General features: G+C 42.3%; 1 long non-coding RNA gene across 1 annotated transcript; it reads right to left on the bottom strand.

The window, feature by feature from the left end:
- Positions 1–2,754: 2,754 nt before the first annotated feature.
- LOC148342147 (uncharacterized) lies at positions 2,755–3,234 on the bottom strand. Its single transcript, XR_015841527.1, has 2 exons — positions 3,204–3,234; positions 2,755–3,111 (listed from the first exon to the last, which is right to left on the bottom strand). It is a non-coding gene; the product is annotated as an uncharacterized LOC148342147 (long non-coding RNA).
- Between the last annotated feature and the right edge of the window lie 3,247 nt (positions 3,235–6,481).

Raw genomic sequence — 6,481 nt, 5'->3', positions numbered from 1 at the left:
CCTTGTCTGTCTAGGTGGGGGTTTGATGAGCCAACAATACTCCATCCTAGTTCTGATCTCTGTGCATACGGTTGCATTTTGTCACCAATAACAACTTCAAGAGGAGCTAGTGCAGATGGACAGTCATGTCCAATCAGGAGTCCCACATCACAGTCTTGAAGTGGTGGTAGCTTATCTGCCAAGTGTCTGAGATGAGGCCACAATAATGCTGTTTCTTGTGTTGGTACATAAGACTTATCCACTGGGATGAAGTCTCGGCTGTAAGCCTTTTGCAGTGAGATGTGATTCTTGGAGTGCAGTCCTCTAACTTGAAGACCTTGGACGTTTTTGCTTGGTATGATTGTGTCAATAGCTGTCATAGTACTAAGTTTCAATTTTATTGGTCGTGCATCCACCTTCAGTTTGTCCAGTACATCCCTTAAAACAAACGTTGAGTCACTCTGTGTGTCCAGTATTGCATATGTGAGAACTTCTCTGTGTGGTTCTAGTACTGAAGATACAAAGACGGGGACAATACTCGAGGTGGCAGAAGCATGTCGTGTTGATGTATGAGACACAACATTGTGCAATTCCTGGTTCAGAGGTTCATTTGCGGAAGTGGAGTTATTGCTTATTGCTTCCACAGGTCTTTGGTTTCTGTCTTCGTGCAAACAGGTAGGGTGACGACGACTGCATATCTTACAAGTATGCCGTTTCTTACAATCTTTGGTAATGTGACCTTTTCTTAAGCATCCAAAGCAGAGGTGATTTTCATAAATGACTGCCCTTTTTTCTTCGCCACTTTTTGCTGCAAAGACGGGACATTTTGCGATCCCATGCTCTTCACTATCACAGACTGTGCAGGGCGGCTTTGCTTTAGTGCTGTTTGCTTCTTGATTCTCTTGAGCATATGTACTTACTTGTATATTTGTGTTTAGAGCGCTGGCTTTCTTCTGCGATTTTTCTTCTGTAGATTTGAAATTTATCAACAACGGAGAAGCAATGGGGTTACAAGCAATCCGTGCTTCTGTGTTCAGGAACTCAGTGAAGCATGCGAGATCTGGATAGTCTCCAGAGGTGTCAAGTTCTGCGACAACTATTCGACTCCACCTGCGCACAATCCATTCTGGTAATTTTTGGAGCAACTTGTGGTTTTCTTCGCAATCATTAAGAATAGCTAGTCCTTTAACATGTGGGATTGCCTCTGTGCAGCCTTGGAGGAAGTCTGCAAACTCCCGTAGTGCTTGTGAATTGTTAGCACCGATCTTTGGCCATCTCGCAAGCTTATCTCGGAAAGCCCTTTGTATGATGAATGGGTTCCCATATCTGTCCTGTAAGACTTTCCAGGCTCCTTTGTATGCATTCTCTGAATCTCGATAAAAGAAACTTTCTACAGCTGTGAGCGCCTCTCCTGTGAGATAATTTTTTAAATAAAACATTTTTTCACTCGGTGGGAGGGGTTTCCTATCAATAAGAGCAATGAATGACATCTTCCACTCTGTAAACCTTAAAGGGTCACCACTGAACACAGTTGGTTCAGGTGTTGGCAAGCGACTCATGCTTATTGAACTTGCGATTGCTTGGGCTAGGCTGCCAGATTCCCGAGTCATTGAGATTTCAGGGGGAGCTGCTTGATGAGGATGGAATGACACAGCATCTGGATTCAATTGAGGTTTAGTTTCTGTTCCATAGTAAGCGGGGTAAGTTTGGTCATGAAACTCTTCGTGTTTCTCAAAACCTCTGAAACTGTCATATGCTTTCATACGAGCTGCTGCTATAGCTACATCCTTTTCTGTTTGCAACTGCTGCAATTTTGCTCTCTCTTGTTCCAACTGTTGTTGCATTTCCACCTCCTTTTGTTTCATTTCTGAAAACATCTTTGCCTCTTTAAGTTTCCATTCACACTCTAGCTTGTGGAGATGTGCTTGTTGTGCTTGAATTTCTTTCATCGCCTTCGCTTGCTCTACCTTTGCAAGAAGCTCTGCTTGTGCGTCTGCTCTACTGCTGTGAGTAGCTGTTGAGCTGGAGTTATTCGAGCAGCCTGATGACTCTGAGACGATTGTTTCGGTTTGGGTGTGGCCAAAAATAGATCCATACTCATCTTTGCTTAATATTTCTCTCACCCTTTCCTTCTCAAGCTGGTCATTAAATTCTTGGTTAACAGTCTCGAGACGTTTCGTAAGAAGATCACATATTTCCCCTGTTAGCATCACGCAGGCATCCATTTTTTTGACAATCTCGGGCGTAGTGTTACAATTACGTAGGATGGGTTCATACTGCTGGCTTACATCATTATGCTTTGCTTGAATGTGTTGCTTTAAGCTGAGAAGGTCTTCCGATGAACAGAGGGTTTTTAGTTTTGTCCTTGTCTCCTTTGCGGCCAGCTTCCAATGATCAAAGGCCTTGTTAAAAGCCTTCTCACGTTTTTTAGTACCTTGTTCATTCATCTCTTGGCCTTTCTCTGTTAACTTTCTTTCGCGAGAGCTGGATCTGAGCTGTGTGTCGGTAGGACTGACTGCACCCTCTGCTGGAAGCGACATACTGTTTGTTTGTTCGTCTGCTCTGAGTCAAGTAGCCTTTGATTGTGCTATGCCTGAATTAACACATTTAAGCTGTAGTTACACCTTACTACAGAGTAACATTTACATCAAGCATTAACAAATAATGCACAACCCAAAGGATTCTTAGCATACAAGCAGGATGTCAGAAATAAAGGGTGTGCAGATTAACGGAAAGAGATGAAGAGGTGTAACATTAATTATACAAAAGCACATGTACCTTGAACTCATCACCAATTTTAGAAACATGAGCAGTTGTGAATTAGTTCACAACATTTACCTTACAACAGCAAGTTATTATCAGGAAAGTTCAAATCTGCTAAATTTGCATGTCCATTTGAATTCTTGCCAGGTTATGAGAGCTGATTCATGGCAGTGTAGACTGGTTGGTACCGGGTTGATGGGTGTCTTTGGTTGATGGTGATTAACTCTTCACCAGGGATGGCAAGGCTTTGTGTTGCGTCGAGTTTTCACTGTAGCGGCCCCTTGGTCTTGAAATAATGGCGGAGAGTTTCAACTGGTGTCGAGAAACTTTTATTGCTGAGCAATGGTCACATATACTGCACCGTGAAAACTATTAAGCAGAAAAACAAACACAAACTGTAACAGTAGTATATAAAGTAATTCACATTTTAGTACATTTAGTATTTTATTGCATCGTCATACCTCGTTACGCTTTCCAAGGGCGCTAATAAACGGTTGTCTTTGCCTGGGCAGACGTTGATACACTGAGCGCGCCACCGGTAACGTATCAGGACACGATTTGTGACGTCGTGACCCGGAAGTTAAATAGACAAAACGAAGAAGAAATGAACCCCCTTAAACAAACACGGAAACGCCACTAGGTGGCACTGCAGGTCCACGACCTCCCATCCACACACATAAACAAAACAACAGCAATGCACCTTATCGGGCATTTACATCATTTTATCATGTCAACTGATAATAAAAGGGAAATACATTTGGAATACTGTCCAGCCGACGACATGGTGTCAGATGTTTTAACAAAGGCAGCAACAAAAGTAAAATTCAATACATCTGTAAAGTTCATATTTGGGAACTAAAATGTTTGGTCAAATGCATACGGTTTAAATCTTTCGTTTTTTCTTTTTTCAAATCGTACGTTTTTACAATGTTTAGAAGAAGATAACAATGATTTGCATCGCAAATGGCGACATCTGTCGGTGAGCGGTGACAGTGCTCCATATGGCCAGCAGCCAATCATCACAGCGGGGTGTTCCTGTTCTTCGGATTTCGTGCGGAACAGACTGCAGTTTTCACGCAGGAAATCCATTCAGCGCTACTTTAAAAATCGACGCCATCTTTAATTCGTCTCGTCGAACAAAGAGAAGCTCACGAGTTATCGCCAAGCAGAGATCAAGTGCGGATTTGTTGGGATTGGCGTTTGAAAATGTGTGCAAGAACGACACCCAAGTACAAAGAGGAACTTTGTGGAATAAAAGAAGAGAACGAGCAACATCTTCAACTGCTGGATGAAGTTTGCAAGCAGCCTCGTGTTGTGCTACACAAAGCAGGTTTGTACACGTTTTACTCTCATTTGCTTTGTAAAGAACGACTTTCTATCGTTAAAAATATGCATCACAACATTAAGTTGTTTGGGGAAATGCGTTCAAGGTCAATTGCCTCTCTCATGTCTTGAATAGACATTAATGTTTCACAAGTTTAAGTCAAAGATTTTGAATTTGTTTACCTTTCCTCCTAAGCAAGTATATTATTTTTGTTCTCTTGGTGCCGTTGGAATTTAACTCTAAGACTGTAGCATAACTTTTACCAAATTATTCGAATTAATTATCTGATTCCATTAATGATTAACCAAACATGACCGACATTCATCCAACAATTATGCGCGCTCGTTTTGAGAGAAAGATGACCAGGAAGCCGGCAACTTCACACAGGAGCCGATTTATTCCTCACAGGAGATCTAGTACAAAAGCCCTCTCAACACAGTTCTGCGCGCCTCTGTACCCAACAGAAGACAAAGTTTTGTTACCTCTTTTGGATTTCACCTGGACGGGTAGTATTGATAACACACAGTCCTGTTTACCGGTCCCAGTCAAGCCAGTGGACTGAATTGACACCACAGCACCGTCCGTCTCTGACACTTTCTAAATCAACATCGGCCTGTGTTGAACTTATTTGCTTCGTTTGGGAATAAATATGCAACAAGGTAGGGTGCTTCTTATTGCATACTCGACACACCAAACGTCCTTTGCATTCTCTGCTTCTGTGCCCAATGCACAAACAACCAAAGCACATTCCTTTTTCCTTCAAAAAAGACATCTTTTCAACTTGCGTCTTTTTATCCAATAGAAGGCAAACATCCAAAGAATGTCCAGCTCCACAAAACAAGCATGCCTTTACAGGTAAGTTCTTCTCCATTTTATTTACAGGCTCCATTTTCTTTTCCACATGTAGTGGCAAAGCTACTCCCTTTAGCTTTCGTACCAGTCCGAAAAGTCACAGGATTAAACTCTCTTTTTACTGTTGCAGGCAAATCTTGTATATCTCCAAAGAGAGGATCACTTGCAATCTTAACTTGCTTCTCCACAAACTCCACAATGTCATGAAATGTGGCTCTGCGATGGTACGTTTCTTGCAGATGGCAGACCACACTTCTCCACTTATCTCTAAGCTTGTAAGCCAGTTTTTTAACCATAATTTGCATATTGGTGGGCACGTTTAGGTCACCGACAGAATCTCCCGTTGAATTACAGCATTCACGAAGCAATAAACTGTAGGCCTGCATCGCCTTGAGATTTTCTCCCTTTATCAAAGGCCATGAAAGTACCTTGTCCATGTATGCAGAAGCTACTTTAAACGGATCTCCAAAATGTTCTTGTAGCAAAGCCTTCGCTTTAATGAATCCACGAGAAGGTGGCAGATGTTGACAGCTTCGGACCAGATCCAGGGACTGGCCTCTGGTATATTGCTCGAGGTAGTACAAACAGTCCTTGTGATTAGGAGTTCTTTCTTCGATGTTGTGTTCAAAGGCTCTTATGAAACTTAGGTATTTTAATGGATCTCCATCAAAAACTTGCAAATCTCGTTTGGGTAACAGCAAAAGTGATTGTTGTTTGAAAAGTGAAGATGTAATTTCATTTTGCTTCTCCAGTGCTGTAAGCAAACGATCAGGTTGTTGGTGAAGCTTGGTCACTCTGTATTGTTGGAATAGTTTCACGTTGTACACCTGCTGGTAGTGATGACAGACCGGCCCCAGTTAAGACAGAATGAAGCTCAGGTTGAGGATACACTTTGGGTCTGACAGTAGCACCTCCTGTTGAAATTATGTACGGCTTTCAAGCAACAATTCCAGCTCTCCCTTGCTGCCGTGGGAGTCGGAAACAGAACGGACGAAAGAAAAATAGCCCTTTTGAGAACCAATGCCGGAGCCGAGGCCATCGAGGTATTCAATGAACCCGAAGATAAAGACAAGTTTGAAAAGGTCCTACAAAAATTTGATGAACACTGTCTAGCTAAGAAAAACGGAACTTGTGAGAGATACGTGTTTCGTTCAAGACTCTAACAGCCCGGTTGGTCCTTTGACAATTTCCTCACCGATCTCAAAATTCAAGCCAAGTCTTGTAACTTTGGTGATCTGAAAAACTCAATGATAAGGGATCAGATTGTGTTCGGGACTAACGAAAAGAAACTAAGAGAGAGGCTGTTGAGGGAGGCGGACCTAACATTGGAAAATGCAATAAAGACTTGCCAAGCTAACGAGCTAGCAAATCAGCACGTGCTAACTTCCCAAGCAGCACCATCTTATGACAAAACAGAGTCCGTGAAGGCAGTGACGAGCAAAGGTAAACTGCGATTCAAGAAAAAGACCAAAAACAATGAAAATGATCAAGCTCCATTCAGCTGTAAAAAGTGGAGAAATGCACGAGCCAAAACGGTGTCCTGCATTTGGGAGAACATGTGCT

The sequence above is a fragment of the Idiotropiscis lumnitzeri genome, chromosome 2 (assembly GCF_059441095.1).
Source record: "Idiotropiscis lumnitzeri isolate Australia: NSW breed Sydney's pygmy pipehorse chromosome 2, RoL_Ilum_1.0, whole genome shotgun sequence".
NCBI classification, from domain to species: domain Eukaryota; kingdom Metazoa; phylum Chordata; class Actinopteri; order Syngnathiformes; family Syngnathidae; genus Idiotropiscis; species Idiotropiscis lumnitzeri.
Note: the sequence above shows the minus strand (reverse complement) of the source record. Positions and strands in the feature narration are given on the sequence as shown.